Genomic DNA, 12,580 nt, shown 5'->3' on the forward strand with positions numbered 1-12,580 from the left:
AAGGCATAGAACCAGACCGACACTTCATTGCAATGAACATTTGCAAGTAAAAGCACTTGGGCAAAAGGGTATGTATACATTTGGTGACACATTGAAGCTCCCATGCCATTGCAACAAATGAGTATGTGACAGAGGGGCAAAGGCAGGCAGGATGAAGGAACAAAGTGGGGTTTTCTTTTCTTTTCTTGGGGGGGGCTACAAAGGTGGAGGGTGGGCATAGAAGGACTGTGAAATGAGTGGGATTGGGGTGCACGATGTGAAATCTCCAAAGAATCAATAAAATTATGTTAAAAAGATAAAAAGGAACAAAAAATGACAAATTATATTTATGTTTATTCCTTCATATGTATATGTAACAGTGGTTAAAGAGAGGAGGGAGCGAATTTGGGAGAATGCAGGGGCAGAGGGCAAACATGGGAAGGGTGGGAGAGAGAAGGAGGTGGTGGAAACGATGTCATTACATTTTTAATTAAAATTAAAAAAGGAAATGACAGGTGGGAGGATCTGGAAAGGTGGCTCAGTGGTTAAGAGTACTTGCTTTCCCAGAGGGCCTGTGTTTGGCTCCCACATCTGTGTCCAGCGGCTCACAACTGCCTGTAACAGGAGATCTGAAAGTCTCCTCTGGCCTCTGCAGGCACTCCCCCCCACACACACACACCAAGAGGTGGACCAAGTGAGGATACAGGCAAGCCGAAGTGATGGAAGGTGGAGAAGATAGGGTTCCATCATGAAAATGAAAACAAATTCCAAACATCATTCCAGTCATTTAAAGGGACTTTAAAAAGCTGAAGGTGTTGGTGTGGACCTTTTAGGCTAGCATTTCAAAGGCTGAAGCAGGGGAATACTGTTTCATGCCAGCCTAGCCTATAGAGTGAAGACTGGCTTTTAAAGAGTCAGAGAAGCGTCCTCATTTTCTGAAAACTCCCCACTGCAGAGAGCATCTCCACCTCTTGCTGTCTCTTTTCCTGTGTCTACATCCCAGTGCAGTTAGTCTTTCCCATTTAGCCTATTCTCTTCTGGATCCTTATCATGCATCACAACTTAACCACGCTGGGTCCTTTTCCAGTCTGTCCTCTGTCTGTCTGTGCTCAAAACACAGGTTCTAATCTGTCCTCAGAGGTGCATGTCACACGAGGGACAGGGGGTAGAACATGTCCGAATATTCCTGTGCCCGTGGCCACTGGCTGGAAATGCTCAGTCACAGCCTTGATATGAGGGAAAGGGGGACAAGTTGAGGCTGAGGAAGTAGCAGGGAAGCAAGGAGACAAACGAGGACCAGAGAGCAGAGAACAAGCCTCCTCCACCCCAGGGCTATCCAGGGCAAAAAGACTGCATTGATTTTTAAATCTCTAAATCACATTCATTCATGTGTGTGGAGGCCAGAGGATAGCATTCCTACACGGGAGAACTTGCATGAGTCTCCCGAGAATGAGTTGAGGTGGAAACGGTGCCAACTGTAAAAGGTCACATACTCCATGATGCCACGTCTAAGGTCTTAACTTAGCACTGCAGGACAAAAACTAAAATGGTCTCCAAATGAGAACATGATAGAAATGGAGATCGAGGGAGAGCGATGGGTGTTTGTCAGTGATGAGTGCGTGTGGCCGAGAGAGGCAGCTTGGAATGTGTTGGGGGGATGGAAGTGAACAACTGTGAGGATGCTTGTGGTCACAAACCCTTCTGTACATGGACAGTACCAAGCTCAGAATACTAGCTGGAATATTGTTCTCAAGTTTTGCAAGAGGTTGTTGCTAACTGGGGAAGCCGGGTAAAGATAAATTTATATGTTTGTTTCAACTGCATGCCAATCAATAACGATTTCTTTACAATTTTAAATTAAACTGATTCAGTCTGGATAATGTTACTTATGTGTATGTTTTCAGGGCTGACCATTTGGCACTGGATAACCAATTGGTGTGCTCTTCCCTGGGAAAGACAACCTCTCCAACTCCTAGCATTGGGCCTCACTGCATAGCCCTGGCTGTCCTGGAACTCACTCTGTAGACCAGGCTGACCTCGAACTCACAGAGATCTGCCTGCCTCTGCCTCCCAAGTGCTGGGATCAAAGGCTTGTGCACTCATGCTCAGCCTCTGTGTTTTTTAAAACATTTTTTTTAGATAGAGTCTCATGTAGCTCATGATGGCTATTTGGGCTTGCTTAAGTAGCCAAAGATGATTACATAAAGTATATATTTTGTTTATATTTAAGTGCTGGTGTGTGCCACTCAACTTGCTCTTTTATTTTGATGCAGGGCCTCACTAAATTGCTTAAACCAGCCTTGCTTAGACTGCTGGCTGGGCAGGGCTTGTACTTGCAATCCACCTGCATCAACCTGCCAAATACCTGGAATTATAAGCCTGAGCCACTAGGCCTGGATGGAAATTATTTCCTGTGGCTATGCACCATGCTGCGGTCATCAGTGAGGTGATTTCAGAGCCCTTCTCTTTCCCAAGTCCAGAGAGGGGACCCTCACTCTTCTCCTTCATGGCTTTGGTATCTGAGACCCACAGCTCATGTGACCTGGGCCTGCAGGCCTTTCAATATTCAGGGCTCCAGTTGAAAACCCAGTAAATTTCATGGGGCTTTCTGGGACAATGGCTTTTCCAAAAGCCCTTCTAGTCTCAGCCTAGAATCTGTATTGGACAGTATCTTTCCCAAGGACAGAAAACCATGCATTTGAAAGGTCATCGCCAGGAAGAACAGTACCCCTCTGTTCTCCTTTGCCTGTGGGAGGATGGAGACTACTAACTTCCGGAACTATTAGTTAGCTGACATGGATCCGTAGCCACATTAACAGCAACTAGCTCTTTGTACTTGTCCATGTTTTTGCATCTACAGGATCCCTGCTCAGCCACTCCCTCCTCCTCCACTCTTCTCTTTATTTGTTTTGTTTATATTTTTGCAGCACTGAGGATGGTGCTCAGGGTCCTCACATGCTGGGAAAATGCTCTACCACTGAGCCATGCTACCGTCCTAGTCGACACAGTGGAAGGGTCTGGATTGGCCAGGGTAGAAACGCTGAGCTGAAAGCAGATTAATGGATAGGTCCACAGAAAACCCCTATAGGTACTGCATGGCCACCAGTCAAGTATAGATACCTAGGCGCATGAAAACCAAGGCTTCCTAGGAAGGATCCTCATCACAAATAACTTTAAACAATACCTCTTAGAGAAACAGAGCACCATAATGGCCATTTTAAAATGGATACCTGCCTTGAGCCAAGATGGCTAACCCTGAATACCCAGGGGGCTATGAGTCATCAGAAAATAGCTGATACTGGATGTCCTAGAGACCCCAAAGTAATAAACAGTGTCATAATCTATTGTATAACTATTTATTTTTCAGATTGCTATTTCTGTATGCATTTTGCATAAACATCTGAGGTTGGAGCTTTTTCCTGGGTCTTCACTTTTGCCTTGGTACTTTACTAGCCTGCCTGTAGGTATCTGTAGGCCTGTGTATCTGCCTCTCTGTGGCCTATGGGAGTGCTTGCACCAGCCTATGTATACCTGGGGGCCTGCTGGTATCTGCTTGCCTGTTCTAGTCTGTGAGCAGCCTGTCTATGCTGGTGTGTACCTGGGGGCCTGCTGGTATCTGCTTGCCTAGTGATTTGTGTGGTTGTGGCCTTTGCCCAGAGAGAATAAAGTACGTATATTAGTTTCTTTTCTATTTCTGTGACAAAATATCATGACCAAGGCAACTTATAAAAGAAAGCATTTAATTGGTCTCATGGTTTCAGAGGGTTAGAGCCCTTGATGACAGAGCAAAGGCCTGGAAGCAGGAATAGCTGAGAGCTCACATCTGGATCCACAAGCAGCAAGCAGAGAGGACACACTGGGAGTCACACTAGTCTTTGGAAACCTCAAAGTCTGTCCTTCAGGAGGCCACACCTTTTAATATTCTCCAAACAGCTACCTACTGGGGGCCAAGTATTCAAATGCATGAGACTTATGGGGACATCTCATTCATAATACCAGAGTATATCTTATTTGCCCTTGAGTCCTTGAGTTTCTTCAATTTCCCAGGCCCCCACGACCTTCTTTCTTTCCTGGCACTGGAGGATGGACCTCACATCTCTCTTTCAGACACACGAACTGGGTATATTTTTTTTTTCTATAAAATTGGACTCAGGACATTTTATGAAAGAGATTTCATAGTAAATGACATGTTGCAAATAGCGACACTGGGGATCAGGATCACATAGCTAGCAGTTCATTGTACCTAGATCATCAGTCTGGCACTGACGTTCAGAGTCTCACTTAGCAGAGGTCGGTATTCAGTCATAGTATGGATTTTGGTAGACTGGGTAGAAAGAGGGGGGGGATTTTTTGGTGTGGTGTGTGTGTGTGTGTGTGTGTGTGTGTGTGTGTCTGTCTGTGTCTGTGTCTGTGTGTCTATGTTGCTGAAGCTGGAGGACAGGGCCTTGCATTCTTGTCAAGCACTCTATCACTGAGCTATTAAGTCTCAAGTCATTTTTTCTTATTGCTGTTACTGGGGATTTTTTGGTTTTGTTTTTAAGACAGGAGCTTTCTCTGCAGACCAACCTGGACCTCAAATTTCTAAGTTTCTCAAACTAGCTTTAAACATAGGCCTTTCCAGCTTTAGCCTCATAGGTACTTTTACTACCACACCCAGTGAGAGTCACAAGTATTTCTCATGCCTGAGCTTCTTCAGAGAAGTGAACAGGTATAGGAGTGGTCTCAGGAAGTTACGAGAAGAGAGGACCCAGAGCACATAGACTCATCCAACTCCTGAGTCCCTTAGAAATATTTATGTTACCATCTCTGTAGCCTCAGAAATTGCACTAAAATATTTTGACTTTCTTGGCACTTGAATGGCAGAAAACTAGAGTTCAACCTCATCTCCCTGTAGGAGCATTAACTCCATATGGAAAATGTTTGTGAGCTCTAGAAGATAGAAACATGTTAAAACTTAACAGCGTGACTTAAAAAGAAACTTAAACAGCGTACCAGTGATGTCATAGAGCACAGACAAGATGGGAAAGCTAGTCTTTAAGTAACCTGTATTCAACACTGGGCTGAGCTTTGAGAGAGTCGTGCTGAAGAAAGGGAGGAGAAATTGTATGAGCCAGGGGGGTCAAGATCATGATGCAGAAACTCACAGGACAGCGACCTGAGCTCATAGGAGCACATAGACTTTGGACCAACAGTTAGAGAGCCTGCATGGGACCGACCTAGGCCCTCTGTATGTGTGTGACAGTTGTATAGCTTGGTCTGTTTGTAAGGCTCCTAGCAGTGAGATCAGGATCTATCCCTGGCGCTTAGCTGGCTTTTGGAAACCTACTCCCCATGCTGGATTACCTTGCCCAATCTTGATGCAAGAGGAGGAGATCGGTTCTGCCTCAACTTGATGTGCCATGTTTTGTTCAAGCCCATGGGTCCTGCTCCTTATGGAGACAGAGGAAGAGTGGAAGGGGAAGGAAGTAGATGGGAAGTGCTGGTGGTGAGGAGAGGAGGGAGGGAAAACCGCAGTTGCTATGTAAAATGAATGAAAAAATGTATTTAAATAAAATTAAAACAAAACAAAATAAAAAAGGTAGCCTGTATTCTTGCACATAGCCAGCAGGAAGGATATGGTTTGCTAATGTAAAGCTTTTAATGGTGAGATGGTGTCCTAATCAACATTAACTGCCAACTTGGCACAGCCTAGAATGTCTGTGAAGGATTATCTTGATTATTAATTGATGCATGAGGTACCAGCCTATCCCTGTATAAAGAAGTTTGTAAGTGAGCCTGCAAGTAGCATTCCTTCATGTTTCCTGCCTTCAGGATCCTGCCTTGAATTCCTGTCCTTACTTCTCTTACTCTCTCTCTCACTTTCACTCAGTTTTTTAAAAACAGATACCAAGCCCACCTGTCTAGGGGATGGTACTGCCCATAGTGGGCTAGACCCTCCTACATTAAACAGTACTCAAGACAATGTCCCACAGAAGCCAATCTGAGCTAGGCAAGTCCTCAACTGAGGTTGCCTCTTCCCAGGTGACTAGTTTGTGTCAAGTTAACAATAAAAGCTAATCAGTACACAGTCCAAGTAGTTTTCTTAGTCGAAAAATGTACTGCAACAGGAGACCATGAGTTATGTACCCTGCATAAAGGACAGTTACTAAGTTCTGCTGCATGCCAGATATGGTCCCACATGTCCTACAGATTAACCATCACCAGAGATTAGAAACTGGACAGTGGTGTTATTCTCTTTGTGCCAATGAGAAAAAAGAAGTGTGAGTCTCAGCCATTGAACCAAGTCAGACAAGGCCACATGGTAAATATCTGAGAGAAATGGTTGTTCTTGGAGTCAAGGCCAGCTGCTGGGTGCATGGCAGACCAAATATGTCTAGGTGCTGTGATGTTCCTTATGTTCCTTCAAGGCAGTGAAGAGTTTTTTTAATTATTGTTTTTATTTTAAGTCATTTATTTATTTATTTATTTATTTATTTATTTATTTATTTATTTATTTTATTTTTCGAACGTTTCTCTGTGTAGCTTTCGCTTTCTGGAGTTCATTGTAGCCAAGCTGCTCGACTCACAGAGATTCGCTGCTCTGCTCCAAGTGCTGGATTAAGGCGTGCGCACCACGCCGCTATGTTTTGCCTTTGTATATGACTGTGCATCATATACATACCTGGTGCCTGTGGAGGCCAGCAGAAGATGTAACCCTTGGAACTGACGTTATAAGTGGTTGTGAGCCACCATGTGGGTGCTGGGAATCAAACCCAGGTCCTCTGGATGACCAACAAGTGCTCTTAATCTCTGAGCCATCTCTCCAGACTCAAATGGCTTTTGTAAAAATGGTTCACAAAATGCTTACAGTGTGAGGAAGTGGGATCACATGGGTGGAAGTTTTAAACTGTAGGCCAAGGGCACTATAAGGGGCAGCTACGTATGTTGGATGCCATTTAGACTTTCTAAAGTTTCTATAACTCAGCATTCATGTGAGTATAGATGGTCATCTCTTCTAGTCTCATCCTGTTGCTGTGATAAAATACTCTGACAAAAAGCAACTTGGGGGAGGAAAGGGATTATTTGGCCTATAGCTTGAGGTTGCAGCATTTCAATAAGCAGCATTTCTTCACGGTTTCTGCTTCAAGCTCCTGTCTTGACCTCCTGCCTCCATGTTCCTTGATGATGGACTCGAAGCTGTAGGATGAAGTGGACCCTTTCCTCCCCACGTTGCTTGGTTATGCTGTGGGGCACACCAGCAGACACCTACCTAGGACAGGAGGCTACTACAGGAGCAGGCACTGGAGGAGGCCATGGGGTCACAAGCAGCCTCCTATGAGAAGAGGGTTTGGCTGTCTTCACAGAGCACAGCTTCAGCACACGTCTCTCGGGGTGAAGGCTACGAAGGGGCACTCAAGACTAGAGAGAATTCTGAGGGTTATTCAGGGGGCTTGTAGGTGTTACTCGCCCACTCTTTTGGGGTGTCCCTGAATTCAGAAACACAAGATTAATGTTATTTCACCAGGAGCTTGTGAGGCTTAGAGCGCCTTCTGAACTGGCTCTCTATAAGCGAGGGACTGTCCCAGCCCGTGGTCCAGGGGAACACTCCAGCTGAGCGGCCCAATAGCAGCTAGGGCTCTTCACTGATGCTCACGGGAGAATGTGGCTAGGAACAGAGCCTCCAACTTCCACTAATGCCACCTCAGTAGCCACATGGGGCCAGTGCCTAACCTATGGAAAGCACAGGCCCAGGGAGTCTGTGGAGGGCGGCACTCTGTGACGCTTTTGGCAGCTGGGTGCAGAGTTGGACGTGTGCGGTTATGTTTCTGAGAAGAGTGCGCACCTTTGGTTAGATTCTGAAAAGCTGAAGGGCGGCGATCACACCACCCTCTTGTCACCAGTGCTCTGTCTCCTTTCTCACGGGTCCCCTCCTCTGCTGCAGGTGGCTTCCCTGTTGAAGGCCCAGCCAACCAGCTGAGCCCTGAGACCTCAGACCCAAGAGAAGCTGTGAGCAGCCAGCCAAGGGGCACAATGGCTGCACGCGGGAAGTCTGCCATGGAGGCCCCCTCGTTGTGCCCCCAGGAGCCTCAGCCTCAAGGGTACAACACACCTGGAAAGCCTCCCAGCAGCGCTTCATGCAGTTCCAGTACGAAGAAGCAGCTGGGCCTCGAGAAGCCTTCTGCCGCCTCTGGGAGCTTTGCTCTCAATGGCTGAGGCCACAGACGCGGTCTGTGGAACAGATCCTGGCGGTGTTGGTGTTGGAGAAATTCCTGAAAGTTCTACCCACAGACACAGAGACCGGCAGGAGCATGCTCAGCCTGGAGACTAGAGAACGCCTTTTCACCCTGGTAGAAAACCTGCCAAAAGACAACGGGGAGCCGGAGAACAAGGTGAGAACCGTGCTGGGGTTCGTTGTTCTCAGCCCCAAAGAAGTGCCCAGGCAGCTGGGTCAAGATGAGACATTCTGTCCCTGCGTCATTCCACAGCCCCTAGCCTTTCCCAGAGTCCTTTTCAACATTCTCTTTTGTGGGAGTCAGCTGGAGTCGGCATAGGGGTCATAGGTTAGGGGTCATAGGTTCCCCCATGTACCTGACCCCGTGCCCTCTCTCTAACACACAAATGACAATGCCTAGTTTATTATCAGTAAATGAAATTCTAGGCAGCATAACTTCTCCATATATATATATATATATATATATATATATATATAATTAAAAAACATCACTACATTGCCCTAGGGCTTGCAGGACAATTCTGTCTGTGGGATGTCTGTCTCAGGAGCTCACAACAGTTTTAACCCTGCCAATACTGGTTAGCTGGATGTACAGGCACATTCCTGTAGTTCTGATACCCTGATGGGTAAGACAGGAAGATCACTTGAGACTTGGAGTTTGAGGTCAACCTGGGCAACAAGGTAAGCGTGCACATGGAAAAAGTTCCTTTACATAAGAGAAGCAGAGCAACAGCAAATATTCACCATGTCACTTTACAGAAGAAGCTTGCCATCTTTGAGCCCACTGGAATCTAGGAGGGATATAAAGGACAAGCAGCATTTGTTATATTCTAATAGTTGATTAAGTATATGCACGGGTGGGGTGGGCTGCATTAACAGAAACCATGATGTCACCAGACATGTGCATCTGTGCTTAGAATCCTTCCCTGCTATTATGATGATCAAAATTCAGATGGATTCTGATGATGGAGCCACTAGCTGCAGGTAGATACTGAATACCTAAAATGGAGCTCATGTCATCAAGAAAACTAATTTGGATCTGATGTAATTTTAAGTATTTGTAACGACACTTTATTTTCAATGTTAAGCAGCATGCTACTGACTACCATACTATACAGCACAGCTGGTGGTGTTGAGAGGTGGGATCCGTTTCTGAACCTTTGGTTATGACAGCTAGAAGATCCAGAGAACCATAGCAGAAAGAAGAGGGTTACACTGTCCATTCCTTATCATTTCTACCCCAAATGAGACACTAGGACATCATGTTCTAAGACTTTCTCTTCACGCAGTGCAGTGATTCTCAACCTTCCTAATACTGAGACCCTTTAATACAGTTCCTCATGCTGTGGTGACCCCCAACCATAAAATGATTTTCGTTGCTACTTTATAACCACAATTTTGCTACTGCTATGAATCATAAAGTACATATCTGATATGCAGGAAATCTGATATGCAACCCCTGTGAAAGGGTCAGTCTACCCCACAGGGGAATCGTACCCCACAGGTTGAGAACTATTGATTTAGACGCTCTAAGGAGGGGAAAGGGACAGCAAACTGTTCTTTTGTGAATGTGAAACACTTTTTTGTAAGTTCTCTTTTTCTTCTTATTTACCTCAAGACAATGGATATAAAGTAGGAGGAACATGTGGCCTGGACCACACAAATATAAGCAACCTCCCACATCCTTCATTCCCTCCCACTCTAAATGTCTTGTTATTGTGAAAAACACAAAACCTGCCCCTTGGTTCACTTATCCATGCATTCATTCAACCATTCATTCTTGCTTATCCCGAGTTAGGAAGAGACACTATCCATAACTCCTCTACATCAAATCTCAGCAAAGGTCTCTGCGTTCTTCCAAGTTCGGGTGAGCATGTGTAATGTGAGCTAGCTGAACGGGCAACCCAACCCTTAGTATTAGACAGTAGTGACAGCAATATAAAGTGCCGTCTTCTCCGGGAGAGCCAAAGAAAGTGGGAGCCTGGACCCAAATATTCAGCTACGTCTTCTACTGCTTTTTTCCCTCTGTCACCAGGTTGGCCCAGGCACAGCTGCCTCGGGCCTGCATGCCTGTAGTGGCCTCCTTTGGGGGTTCCCTGGCTCCGTGCCAGAGTGTCTTTGAATTTTATGGGCTGATGAACCCTTTGGGCAGAGAATAAGATCCATCAGCCTGGGTTCCTCTGGACAATATGACAAAGACAGACCTACTGACATGTGCATTCAAGGTCGCCCTGAAATCCCAGGGAGAGACATGTTCAGCTTTGCAATTGGTGTGTGCAGTCAGTACTGACTGCCACAGTCTTTCTTTCTCTGTAGCACTGTATGATGTTTCAATGACCAGAAAACCAGAGTTTTCTTAAGAAACTTAGGAGGGTAAAGTAAACTGTAATATTCCCTGAGACTGGTATTCTAGGACCTAGTTGTTAAACACCATCATTGCACACTGTGTGAGCAATGCCAAGCTGTACCAGGGATATGTAAGTGTAGTGACCTAGAACTCATACACAGTCAGAAATATGTGTTGAATTGAAGGAACAGACAATGCGAAGAACCTGATTTGCCTCCTTTATTTGGGCATGCCAGGGCAGGTAGTGGGATGTCAGAAACATCCCTAAAGACCAAGAGGCTGAAATTTTATACCAGATGGACCGGAAATTAAGGAGATGCTACTTGTCTCTTCTTTTGACCCCAGGATATCTGTAGAGCCTTGGCAGTCACTCTTCTGCCTCACCATTACACTGAGCGGAAGACTTGTGACCATATTCAGACATCTATCATAGTCTTCCTGAAGTGCCCCAGAGAAATCCTTTCTGTGGAGGTATCAAATCACCTACAGCATTTCTAAGTTTAAGAAGAGACAATTTCGGGGCTATCAGGGTGGCTCAAGCACGTTAAAGGCACTAGCTGCCAAGCCATGACCTGAGCTCAACCCCCAGGACCCACATAGTAGGAGAGAATTGAGCCCCCACAGGTTGTCCTCAGACTTCCACATGTGCTCATACATGCATGTGTGCACAGAAATAAATAAATATAATATAATGTAAAAAGAAAGAGACAATTTCCATCTAAATGTGACGATCTGAAATGCTTTAGCACCCTCTGGCTGTCAGTGCATAGGATTATTTTTTAACATCCAAAAACATTTATTCAGCATAACCACAGAGGCATTGTCTTCATGCTGTCACACACAGACACAAAGACAGATATGGCACAATATTCATGTTTAGCCCAAGCACATTCTTTTGAGGTTCACTTACATGTCTTCATATGCCACAACCCATCATCTAAATAATGGATATGTTTTACGGTGTCACACTACAGCTTCCGTGACAAGATTTTTCTTTTTCTTTTCTCATATTTTATTTTATTTGTTTGTGTGAGGGGGTGCAAGGGCAGAGGGGGAGATAAGAAGGAACTGGGAGACGAATGGGATCAGGATGCATGATGTGGAATCCACAAAGAATAAATAAAAAATATTTAAATGGATTTTTTTAATGTCAATTCCTTTGCTGACTTTCTCAGTATCTTTTGCAGACATCTCCATGACTCCAACACATAAATTAGCGTGTTACTTCCCTTCTGCTGTGATTGCAACAATAGTATCTACGGCAGCAGGGTAAAGCTTAGCTCCAGGAGAAGTTAAGCCAGGACATGTGATATTTGCTCCACTGAGTGCAAATTTGATGGCCCCTTTATCAACCTGCTAATATGGCAAGATAAGAGGATATTTATGAAATAATATTAGTGTTGGATAAAAAAAAGACTCTTCTCTCTGTCTAAACAAGGTCATTCTCCATCTACTATAAGGATTTCTATGTGTTCGTGGCATTCAACAATTTTCACAGTATCTTTCTCAGGCATGATTTGATTAAGCCATGGTTCAATACCAGAAATTGCTCTACCAATTGATTTTTAATACCCTTAATAAGCACGGTTTTCAACTGGATGCAGTTGGACAGATTTCATTTTTCATCAAATTTCTTGGATGTGATCCAAGGTGAAGGAGGCGATGATAGTGAAGGGCCCAGGGTGACAAGAAATTGAATGAGGAAGAGTCTGGCAGGGCCTCTTACACAGGGAAGGCTGCAACTGACAGTCAGGGATGCTGGCATTATCTGGAATGCCCTGGATTACTGAAGTCACATTTCTCCCTGTAGTTCACGCTTGGATACACATGGAAGAGCAATGTCCTGGTTGGTTATGATTTTATTCATTGTCAATAAGCTACCGTCCTTGTAGTCGTTTCTGCAAAAAAATAATTTTTATTCTAAGAAGACAATCACTTTTACAAGACAACATGAACAAGCAAATGTCTTGGGCAACCAAATTAGATTGCTCAAGGAAACTCAGTAGCTGTTGTGTTAAATACATTCAGTGCTAAAAACAGAA

The 12,580-nt window shown here is 44.9% G+C and overlaps 1 pseudogene; it reads right to left on the reverse strand.

The window, feature by feature from the left end:
* Positions 1-11,440: 11,440 nt before the first annotated feature.
* LOC114705272 lies at positions 11,441-12,303 on the reverse strand (annotated as a pseudogene).
* Between the last annotated feature and the right edge of the window lie 277 nt (positions 12,304-12,580).

This window comes from Peromyscus leucopus, chromosome X, assembly GCF_004664715.2.
Source record: "Peromyscus leucopus breed LL Stock chromosome X, UCI_PerLeu_2.1, whole genome shotgun sequence".
NCBI lineage: Eukaryota > Metazoa > Chordata > Mammalia > Rodentia > Cricetidae > Peromyscus > Peromyscus leucopus.